At 47.1% G+C, this 12,258-nt stretch overlaps 1 protein-coding gene across 2 annotated transcripts in view; it reads left to right on the forward strand.

The window, feature by feature from the left end:
• Positions 1 to 336: 336 nt before the first annotated feature.
• Positions 337 to 12,258, forward strand: part of KIT (KIT proto-oncogene, receptor tyrosine kinase) — a 116,387-nt gene continuing 104,465 nt past the window's right edge. The window contains exon 1 of one of the 2 annotated variants that reach the window (XM_056558179.1): positions 337 to 458. The gene's annotated coding sequence lies outside the window, so the exon portion shown is untranslated. Of the gene's footprint in view, positions 463 to 12,258 lie in introns of both variants that reach the window. The other variant, XM_056558184.1, reaches the window with a different exon arrangement.

Here is a 12,258-nt window from a genome sequence, read left to right on the forward strand (position 1 = left end):
TCTTGTGGCTCTTTAAGCCTATCCTCTAATCTGTTTAGCGCCTGCATACATCAGTGTAAATTGGATTTTCATTGTCAATGTCAGAAGACAAAATATTGGGGGAGATTTATCAAAATCTGTGCAAAGGAAAAGTTGCCCAGTTGCCCGTAGCAACCAATCAGATCGCTTCTTTCATTTTGCTGAGGCCTTGTTAAAAATGAAAGAAGCGATCTGATTGGTTGCTATGGGCAACAGGGCAACTTTTCCTCTGGAAAGGTTTTAATAAATCTCCCGCATTATCTTTAGGCTAAGTTTCCTGACTTCTGACTTTTGCTCAAAAACTGCAGTGGCAGTTTTCCAAAAACAAGTGGAAACTTAGCCTCACAGTGACATAACAACCCCTATCTATTCTTCTTCTAACTCTTTGAAATGTGATCAGCCGCCTATAAACCTGTACAGAGGAATTAGACATCATTGCGGTAGGTAAGGGCCGAACCTTAATGTGAAGCTTCAAAATGACTTAATATCATTAAAATAATCAAAAATTATTTTTAACTTTGAATATATTTCCATGATTAGTACAACAGGATTACACTTACCGTATTTTTCGCCGTATAAGACGCACTTTTTCTTCCCCAAAACTGGGGGGGGAAAAGTCGGTGCATCTTATACGGCGAATACACCCCTATCGCGGCGGTCCCTGGGGCCATCAACGGCCGGGACCCGTGGCTAATACAGGACATCACCGATCGCGATTTCACTGCGGCGGTCCCGAACAGCCCGACTGAATAGCTGGGTTAGTGCTTACAGGACACCGGGGGGGGGGGACGACCTTACCTATCTCCTCGGTGTCTTCTCCGTTCAGGGATCCCCTGTATGGCCGGCGCTCTCCTTCATCGTCATCACGTCGTCGCGTACGTGCGTCGGTGTGCGTAACGACGTGATGGTGGTGACGGAGAGCGAGGATACCCGGCCGGCAGCAGAGACGTTCTGGAGCGACGGGGACACGGCGACCGCGATGGAGCGATATCCAGGGCAGCGGTGACGGGTCCGGAGCGGCGGGGACACGTGAGTATTACCTCCTATGCAGTGGTCTTCAATCTGCGGACCTCCAGATGTTGCAAAACTACAACTCCCAGCATGCCCGGACAGCCAACGGCTGTCCGGGCATGCTCGGAGTTGTAGTTTTGCAACATCTGGAGGTCCGCAGGTTGAAGACCACTATTGGGTTCAAAATCTTAATTTTTTTAGATTTTGCACCTATAAATTGGGTGCGTCTTATACGCCGATGCGTCCTATAGGGTGAAAAATACGATAATACATTTTTGTCTGGGCTGTTCTCTAGTACAGATATGGTCAAATGATTATGAGACTGTGTTTGATGCGGGTTGTGACACAAATCTATATCTATAAAACTCAATGTATGTGTGTGTGAATGTATGTATATATGTGTGTGTATGTTCCAGCATCACGTCCAAATGGCTAAATATATTAACATGAAACTTGGCGCACATGTTACTTATATGTCAACAACAAACATAGGATAGGTGATTTAACCCTTACTCACCCCCATTTGCCAGGGTTGGATTTTTGCTTAAAGTCCCATACAAGTCTATGGGAAATATATGTTACTGCATAACTTCCAAACGGCTGGAGATATTTTGCTAATTCTTGGTCACATGTTACTTATATGTCCACTTAAAATATAGTTAATTTAACCCTTAACTACCCCCATTAATGAAGGTCAGGGTTTTTGTCCCATGCAAATCAATGGGAAACGTACATTCCCACATAACTTCTGTACGGCTGGAGATATTTCAATAATACCTGGTACACATATTACTTATATGTCAAATAAAAAGATATGATAGTTAAATTAACCCTTACCTACACCCTTATATAAAAGATGGGGTTTTGTTTCAAGTCCCATGCAAGTATATGGGACTTCCAGTACCTTACTTCACAAGCTCCGCTCTGCATCTCCTGGTGAATGTGTCAATCTGGCTTGCAAGCCCCACCCCATCTCTCAAAGCCACGCCAACATTTTAAGACCCACTCCTTTTATTATCTACCCTTTTTGTGCATCGGTCTGGCTTGCAAATCATGCCCAGTCCCACAAAGCCACATCCCCTTCTATTTTCAGCTTACAATATCTTCATCACAAATCAGTCCCACCTGAGGACAGGATATGAGGATCGGACATGAGGATGGGATATAAGATTGAGATATGAGGACGGGATATGGAGTTGGGATATGACAACAATACACCATGGTCATAAAGGGATGGATATGGTCAGAAACAATACTCAGGTAGGCTGTCATATTTACATGGTGCTCAGTTGATACTAACAGGCCCAAAGTGTGCCAAGAAAATGTTCCCTACACTATTATACCACCACCAACCTGAACCATTAATAGAAGGCAGGATAGAGCCATACTTTCATGTTGTTTATGCCAAATTCTGCCTCTTGCATTTGAATGATGCAGCTAGAAGCGAGACAATGTTCTTTCAGTCTTTCATCGTCCAATTTTGATGCCTCTGCATATTGTAGCCTCAATTTCCTATTCTTAGGCTGCATTCACACTGCGGTTGGAGTGTACGGCTGCCGGATCCGGCTGGGGGAGGGGAAAACCGTGCGCTCCCGTACCCCAGCTGGACCGTCGCCAAACTCCATTGACTTTAATGAGCCGACCGAAGTCAAACTGTGACTCCGGTTGACTCATTTTTGCCCCCGTATCCGGTTTTGTGACCGGACCTAAAACAGTAGTTTACTGTGGTTTTAGGTCCTGTCACAAAACCGGATACACTCCAGAAGTGAGCCGTTTGGAGTCACTGTTTGACTCTGGTCGGCTCATTAAAGTCAATAGAGTTTGCTGCAGGTCCGGCTAGGGTACGGGAGCGCACGGTTTTCCCCTCCCCAGCCGGATCCGGCAGCCGTACACTCTAACCACAGTGTGAATGCAGCCTTAGCTGACAGGAGTGGCACCTGGTGTGGTCTTCTGCTGCTGTAACCCATCTGCTTCAACATTGTGCATTAAGAGATAGTATTCTGCATACTTTGGTTGTTACGAGTGGTTATTTCAATTCTGTCATCTCAAACCAGTCTGCCCATTCTCCTCTGACATCAACAAAGCATTTTCGTCCACACAACTGCCACTCACTGGATATATTTTCTTTTTCGGACCTCTCTCTGTAAACCTTAGAGATAGGTGTGTAAAAAATCCCAGTATATCAGCAGTTTCTGAAATACTCAGACTAGCCCATCTGGCACCAACAACCACGTCACCTTCAAAGTCACTTAAATCTAAGTTTTTTTTCCTCATTCTGATGGTCAGTTTAAACTTCGGCAAGTTGTCTTGACCCCAAATGCATTAACTTGCTGCCATGGGATCAGCCGATTAGTTATTTGTCTTAATAAGCAATTAAACAGGTGTACCTAATAGAATGGCCATGTATATTTACCATAACCCTAATCAGAATCCATTATTCGATGTATTTACTTACACCCACTCACACCAATAGCTGCCGTTAGCACATGGAAATTCATGAGAGTTTGGAAGCTCACGCTTGTTGACATAAGGAAGAGGCCGTTTGACAGAACCAGACAAACAGAGGTAACTGGTTTAATAAAACACCTTTATTTTGTTAATCTCTAGCGTTATAGGATTACTTTATGCCTTTACCAGTAATACCATGTGCATTCAGTGGACCTGTGATCCTATTGTTTGTCTGTCTTTACTTGTCATTTTTCGTCATGGTCTGGATCAAGCTTGAGCTGCTTTTAATGTTTTATATTTTAACCTGTTGAGTCACTGTGTGTGACATTAAGGACTTATTCACATAGGTATCCAGCACCTGCATAAAATGCATTCTTTTTTTCACACAATATGCTAGGGATCACTGATACCTATTGAATACCTAGATCCGTAGTTCCCCAACAGGGTGCCTCCAGCTGTTGCAAAACTACAACTCCCAGCATGCCCGGACAGCCGTCGGCTGTCCGGGCATGCTGGGAGTTGTAGTTTTGCAACAGCTGGAGGCACCCTGCTTGGGAAACACTGACCAAGATGGACATGGAAACTGTTTCTAAACATTACTTGGCGGTTCTACTTATTACAGTGCCGAACGAATAAAAGTAAAAACACTAGCAAACTATAAAAGAAGGATCATAGCTGCATCCTGATGGATCCTGAAGCCCTGCTTTGCCATTTGCTTGCTGAAAGTAAGGAACAATAAGGGTATGTTCACACTGATTAATATTTGCGCGGAATTCTGGCTGAAAAAATCAGCTAAAAAATTACCGTTTTTTTTTGCACGCGCAATCTGTGCGGAATGTGCGCGGAATCTGCATGCAATGTGCGCGGAATTCCGCACAGAAATCAGTGTGGAATTCAGGGCGGCATAGGAGACATTTTTTTTTTTTTTTTTACATTTTTGCAGGAATTCCACACAATTTCTGCACGAATTTCACACGTAAATGTGGCGGACTGAAAAAAAAAATTACATTGAGTTCTATGGGGTTAGGACGTGAATTCCGCATGAAGAAAGAACATGTATATTCTTCATGCGGAACGGAATTCAGTGACAGAATTCCGCTAGCGGAAATTCCTCAGTGTGAACTGAGGAGCAGAAATTTAAAGGGGTATTCCAGGAAAAAACGTTTTTTTATATATCAACTGGCTCCAGAAAGTTAAACAGATTTGTAAATTACTTCTATTAAAAAATCTTAATCCTTTCAGTACTTATGAGCTTCTGAAGTTAAGGTTGTTCTTTTCTGTCTAAGACCTCTCTGATGACACGTGTCTCGGGAAAAGCCCAGTTTAGAAGAGGTTTGCTATGGGAATTTGCTTCTAAACTGGGCGTTTCCCGAGACAGGTGTCATCAGAGAGGTCTTAGACAGAAAAGAACAACCTTAACTTCAGAAGCTCATAAGTACTGAAAGGATTAAGATTTTTTTAATAGAAGTAATTTACAAATCTGTTTAACTTTCTGGAGCCAGTTGATATATAAAAAAAAGTTTTTTCCTGGATAACCCCTTTAAGTACATACTATGGGGTTTTTCACTGCTGAATGAATTGGAGAGGAATAAGCGAACATACCCTAAGAAGCCAAATGATATTTTCATCTTCCAAACATACACAGTCCAGCTGAATATGCTCCCACTGCTTTGATGAATCCCTGGTATTATGTGGAATATGTGGAAGAACTGTTTGCCTATTGCCTAAATATTGGCCTCAGTATGCATTCTTTTTCATGCACCTCGTGGTCTGGGAGAGCACCGAGAGGTTCTACAGGGCCCAAAAGCAATCACTCGCCGCGGCAATGTCCCGCCTCGGACAGTAATTGGTTAAGGGGCAGCGTGACACTTCGGGTTCCGACAACACTCCAGGCCCCGGCGTCACGATTCTGAGTGGAAGAGGAGGATGGGGGAACGGAGCGGGACACCGGAGAAACTGCTGGAGCGCTGGAGGTATGTAAAAGTTTTTTTTTTTAATAGGCTTTTAAAGGGGTACTCCGGTGGTAATTTTTTTTTACTATATGGCATCTTCTTTGTAAGTTTAGTTTTTTTGCAATTTACATGTTTTATATGTTTTGGCAGCATGTTGTGTGTGTTTTTCTTATCTGTTTGTTGGGCAGTAAGTTCTGTAGTTCAGAGTTTTTTTCTTTTACTGTTGTCCACAGTTCTGAGTCTGTTGTGGTCAAGATGTCACAGCTTTTTTTTTTTTTTTCCTCTCTGTCTGCATGAGAGGAATAAGCCACGCCCCTCATCTCATCCAGCTGAGTACACAGCTCCTCACCTCCCCTCCCCCCTGCTCTGTATTCTAAGGACGCAGGTCTGCACAGGAGAAGGACCTCACAGAGAAGATAAGTGTTATCTGAAGGGGAGGATGAGAAGGTGCACGGGCTGGGGATGTATGGACTGCAAGGGAATAAATCTCATACTGGGAATGATCTCTATGGGGGAGATTTATCAAAACTTGTGCAGAGGAAAACTTGCCCAGTTGCCCATAGCAACCAATCAGATTGCTTCTTTCATTTTTCACAGGCCTTCATAAAAATGAAAGCAGCAAGCTGATTGGTTGCTATGGGCAACTGGGCAAGTTTTCCTCTGCACAGGTTTAGATAAATCTCCCCCTATATGTGAAGGGGGGGGGGGGGGACTCCTGAATGACACATGCTGGGAATTGTAGTCCCTGTTGTGTGTGTGTGTGTGTGTGTGTATGCTAGTGTTTGCAAACCAGTGTGCCTCCAGCTTTTGCAAAACTACAACTCCCAGCACGCCCTGACAGACTTTGGGCATGCTGGGAGTTGTAGATTTGCAACAGCTGGAAGTACACTGGTTGGGAAACACTGTTCTAGCCCATTCAGCATACACATTATGTTACACCAGTGTTTCCCAACCAGTGTGCCTCCAGCTGTTGCAAAACTACAACTCCTAGCATGCCCAAAGGCTGTCAGGGCATGCTGGGAGTTGTAGTTTTGCAACACCTGGAGGCACCCTGGTTGGGAAACACTGGTGTATGCCCTACAGAGGTGTGGTGAACTACAACCCCCAGGAGACTACAGAGACAGCATGCTGGTGTTATACCACAGACTGTAGACTCCTGAATGACACATGCTGGGAGTTGTAGTCCCTTTTGTGTGTGTATGACAGTGTATCCCAACCAAGGCTGATTATATTAGTGTGCTGTGTATAAGGGGGCTGACCCGGGAAAATAGTAGGGTGGGTAAAGGGCAGAACAAACAAACAAAACATAAAAAACAAAAAAAGGAGCCGCCCCAAACCAGCAAGGCATGTGGCATGCTGGGATTTGTAGTTTTCAGCACAGCAAGAAATAGGAAATAAAAGCAAAGATAGGAAAACAAAGTGGGAGATAAAAAGACAACAAAGAACGGAAATAGAGTAGCCTAAGCAACAAGAATAGAAATTAAACAAAACAAATAGGGTAAGTCAAAAACGGAAAAACACGTTGACCACTGGAGTACCCCTTTAAGTGGGCGAAGTTCTAAAAAAAAAAAAAAAAAAAAAAATTAAAAACCCCTCTCACTGGAAAACCTCTTTAAACTCTTTCTGGTTGGATGAGGAACATTGATGGAAGCCATTTTCAGGTCTCTCCTGAGATGCTCAACTGGGTTTGAATCAGGTTGGGTGATTATTTCTGAACTGTATAGCAGGCAAGTACAGAACAGTGTAGAGTTGGACAGAGATGGACAGGACAGTGTAGAGTTGGAGAGGAATAGACAGAACATCATAGAGTTGAAAAGGGATAGACAGAACACCATAGAGTTGGATAGGGATGAATAGAACAGTGCAGATTTTAATGGGGATGGACAGAACACAGATATCAATAGCTATAAAAAGACCAGAGTAGTGTTACAAGTACCGCATTCACAATGTATTTTGCGGTATATTTCCTGATGCTGATTTTCCTACTCATTGACTTCAATTTGTAGGAAAATCAGCAGCAGAAAATACACTGCAAAATACACTGCACATGCGGCACGTGTCACCCTATTCTTAAAGTGTACCTGTCGTCAATAAAAACTTTTAATATAATGTAGATAATACAAATATATATATATATATATATATATATATATATATATATATATATATTTGTAATATACATTGGTTAAAAAATGTGTATCCATACCAGGAGTGCTCTCCCCTCTATTTCCTTCTTCATTTCTTGATTAAAAAAAATTGTATATTTATGGGTGAAAAGGTGCTGTCCCTAAAGCTATTGCCTGTGAGGAGTCCAAATACAGAAAGTGAAGCATATCACAGAGCCTCACTGCACAGAGCCCTGCTTATCCTCACTGCATAGAGCCCTACAGTGGGGAGCATTTTGGTCAGTCTTGTCCTCAGTGTACAGAGCCCTGCTTGTCCTCAGAGCACAGAGCCCTGTTTGTCCTCAGTGTACAGAGCCATCGGATATTGTATAAGCATATCCGGAATGTGTTGGATTTACTATTAATTAAATGAACAGATAACTAATAACTTTACTATACCTGAAGTAGTCCATCAGCAAGTAAATGTATGCAGGATCCCGCAGTCCTCCCCTCTCTCGCCACAGGCAGCCATATAAAGTATGTGGAGAATATACCATACATCATGTAATGACCTATGTACATGTGTATGTAGCCCTTGGTACAGTCTACACACCAAAACGGTACTGTCACGATTCGGCTTACAGGTTGTGGATCCACTGTGTCAGCGAGGGATTGGCGTGGACCGTGCCGGTGGACCGGTTCTAAGAGGCTACTGGTGTTCACCAGAGACCGCCGCAAAGCGGGATGGTCTTGCTGCGGCGGTAGCAACCAGGTCGTATCACCTAGCAACGGCTCAACCTCGCTGACTGCTGAGAAGGCGTGGGACAGAAGGACTAGGCAGAGGCAAGGTCAGACGTAGCAGAAGGTCGGGGCAGGCGGCAAGGTTCGTAGTCAATCTGGATAGCAGGAGATCAGGTAACACAGGCTTTGGACAACACTAAACGCTTTCACTGGCACAAGGCAACAAGATCCGGCAAGGGAGTGCAGGGGAAGTGAGGTGATATAGCCAGGGAGCAGGTGGAAGCCAATTAGGCTAATTGGGCCAGGCACCAATCATTGGTGCACTGGCCCTTTAAGTCTCAGAGAGCTGGCGCGCGCGCGCCCTAGAGAGCGGAGCCGCGCGCGCCAGCACATGACAGCCGGGGACCGGGACGGGTAAGTGACTTGGGATGCGATTCGCGAGCGGGCGCGTCCCGCTATGCGAATCGCATCCCCGCCGGCAATGTCAGTGCAGCGCTCCCGGTCAGCGGGTCTGACCGGGGCGCTGCAGGGAGAGAAACGCCGTGAGCGCTCCGGGGAGGAGCAGGGACCCGGAGCGCTCAGCGTAACAGTACCCCCCCCCCCCCCCCTTAGGTCTCCCCCTTTTTTTGTCCGGCAACTGCTTCACATGGGACGAGGACACCGGGAGTGATAGTAGGGTTTCCTCAAAGGCAGGCAGTACAGTAGGAGTGGGAATGGGGAGGGAGGGCAGAGGGTGAAGCTTGGCACGGGGCAGGGTGTCACCAGGACGGGGGCCATGAGGAGGCAAGGCACAGTCCTGATAAGCCTTGGGGAGACCAGGTGTAGGTGGAGGCACTGAGGCTTGCCTGACGGGACTGGGAGGAGAGGAGAGGCATTTCTTGTGGCAAGCAGAGTCCCAATTCTTGATCTCCCCGGTGGTCCAGTCAAGGGTGGGAGAATGAAGCTGGAGCCAAGGCAGACCGAGGAGGACTTCAGAGGTGCAGTTGGGAAGGATGAAAAATTCTATTTTTTCGTGATGGGGTCCAATGCACATTAAGAGGGGTTTTGTGCGGTAACGCACGGTGCAATCCAATCTAACCCCGTTGACCGCGGAAATGTAGAGCGGCTTGACGAGACGGGTCACCGGGATGCAGAACTTATTCACCAAAGAATCCAGAATAAAATTCCCAGAGGCACCAGAGTCCAAGCAGGCCACGGCTGAGAGGGAGGAGTTGGCAGAACGAGAAATCCGCACGGGCACCGTGAGACGTGGAGAAGCAGACTTCGTACCAAGAGACGCCACACCCACGTGAGCTGGGTGCATGCGTGCGTTTCCTAGACGTGGAGGACGAATAGGGCAATCCACCAAGAAATGTTCGGTACTGGCACAGTACAGACAAAGATTTTCTTCCCTACGGCGATTCCTCTCTTCCTGGGTCAGGCGAGACCGATCCACTTGCATGGCCTCCTCGGCGGGAGGCACAGGCGTAGATTGCAAAGGATACTGTGGGAGAGGTGCCCAGAGATCTAGGTCTTTTTCCTGGCGGAGCTCCTGGTGTCTCTCAGAAAAACGCATGTCAATGCGGGTGGCCAAATGGATAAGTTCTTGCAGGTTGGCAGGAATCTCTCGTGCGGCCAGCACATCCTTGATGTTACTGGATAGGCCTTTTTTAAAGGTCACGCAGAGAGCCTCGTTATTCCAAGATAATTCGGAAGCTAGAGTACGAAATTGGATGGCGTACTCGCCTACTGAAGAATTACCCTGGACCAGGTTCAGCAGGGCAGTCTCGGCAGAAGAAGCTCGGGCTGGTTCCTCGAAGACACTACGGACTTCAGCGAAGAAGGACTGGACTGTGGCTGTGGCAGGATCATTGCGGTCCCAGAGCGGTGTGGCCCAAGACAAGGCCTTTCTAGAAAGAAGGCTCACTACGAACGCCACCTTAGACCGTTCTGTAGGAAATAGGTCCGACAACATCTCCATATGCAGGGAACATTGAGACAAAAATCCACGGCAGAGTCTAGAGTCCCCATCAAATTTGTCCGGCAGGGACAAGCGGAGGCTAGGAGCGGCCACTCGCTGAGGAGGAGGTGCAGGAGCTGGCGGAGGAGATGGTTGCTGCTGTAGCAGTGGCAGAAGTTGCTGTAACGTGGCGGTCAGCTGCGACAGCTGCTGTCCTTGTTGGGCAATTTGCTGCGATTGCTGGGCGACCACCGTGGGTAAGTCAGCGAGACTTGGCAGCGGCACCTCAGCGGGATCCATGGCCGGATCTACTGTCACGATTCGGCTTACAGGTTGAGGAGCCACTGTGTCAGCGAGGGATTGGCGTGGACCGTGCCGGTGGACCAGTTCTAAGAGGCTACTGGTGTTCACCAGAGCCCGCCGCAAAGCGGGATGGTCTTGCTGCGGCGGTAGCAACCAGGTCGTATCCACTAGCAACAGCTCAACCTCGCTGACTGCTGAGAAGGCGTGGGACAGAAGGACTAGGCAGAGGCAAGGTCAGACGTAGCAGAAGGTCGGGTAGGTGGCAAGGTTCGTAGTCAATCTGGATAGCAGGAGATCAGGTAACCCAGGCTTTGGACAACACTAAACGCTTTCACTGGCACAAGGCAACAAGATCCGGCAAGGGAGTGCAGGGGAAGTGAGGTGATATAGCCAGGGAGCAAGTGGAAGCCAATTAGGCTAATTGGGCCAGGCACCAATCATTGGTGCACTGGCCCTTTAAGTCTCAGAGAGCTGGCGCGCGTGCGCCATAGAGAGCGGAGCCGCGCGCGCCAGCACATGACAGCCGGGGACCGGGACGGGTAAGTGACTTGGGATGCGATTCGCGAGCGGGCGCGTCCCACTATGCGAATCGCATCCCCGCCGGCAATGTCAGTACAGCGCTCCCGGTCAGCGGGTCTGACCGGGGCGCTGCAGGGAGAGAGACGCCGTGAGCGCTCCGGGGAGGAGCAGGGACCCGGAGCGCTCGGCGTAACAGGTACTATGAACACTGGAACACAAGTAACGGCATTTAAGTGTGAAACGTGCAATAGTTAGGACTGCGGATGATGGATCTGATTTTTTTTTTTAAGAAGTGTATCTAAACTGAGTGATCATTTCTAAAGAATTTGTATGATTCTGTTCTATTTATTTCTGTATTGTTCTTTTGGCCGTGTTTGTTATCTATTGGCCAATTCTGTTTTGTGAAAAAAAATTCTGGAAAAATTCAATAAAAATTTTTGAACCTCAGTGTACAGAGCTCTGCTTGTCCTCAGTGTACAGAGCCCTGCTTGTCCTCAGTGTACAGAGCCCTGCTTGTCCTCAGTGTACAGAGCCCTGCTTGTCCTCAGTGTACAGAGCCCTGTTTGTCCTCAGTGTACAGAGCCCTGCTTGTCCACAGTGCACAGAGCCCTGCTTGTCCTCAGTGTACAGAGCCCTGCTTGTCCTCACTGCACAAAGCTCTGCTTGTCCTCAGTGTACCAAGCCCTGCTTGTCCTCAGCATACAGAGCCCTGCCTTTCCTCAGTGTACAGAGCCCTGCTTGTCCCCAGTGTACAGAGCCCTGCTTGTCCTCAGTGTACAGAGCCCTGCTTGTCCCCAGTGTACAGAGCCCTGCTTGTCCTCAGTGTACAGAGCCCTGCTTGTCCCCCAGTGTACAGAGCCCTGCTTGTCCCCAGTGTACAGAGCCCTGCTTGTCCTCAGTGTACAGAGCCCTGCTTGTCCTCAGTGTACAGAGCCCTGCTTGTCCTCAGTGTACAGAGCCCTGCTTGTCCTCAGTGTCCAAAGTTTTTGTTGATGACAGGTACAGTTTAAATAGCAAACCCTGTGTCAACCATGGGAACAAAGTTAGGGTACAATGGCTGAAGAACTACACTTTCCTTGTATTCTCAAGGCTAAAGTTGGTCAATACCATTAGATTGTCAGCTAAACCACTGATTTATTCATGGGAGCCTAGCCTCCCAACCCCGGAAAATAATAAAATAAATAATGAGGCAAGACAAATTAATGGATTGAAAAGGCCACGG

The sequence above is a fragment of the Hyla sarda genome, chromosome 1, assembly GCF_029499605.1.
Source record: "Hyla sarda isolate aHylSar1 chromosome 1, aHylSar1.hap1, whole genome shotgun sequence".
Lineage (NCBI taxonomy): Eukaryota > Metazoa > Chordata > Amphibia > Anura > Hylidae > Hyla > Hyla sarda.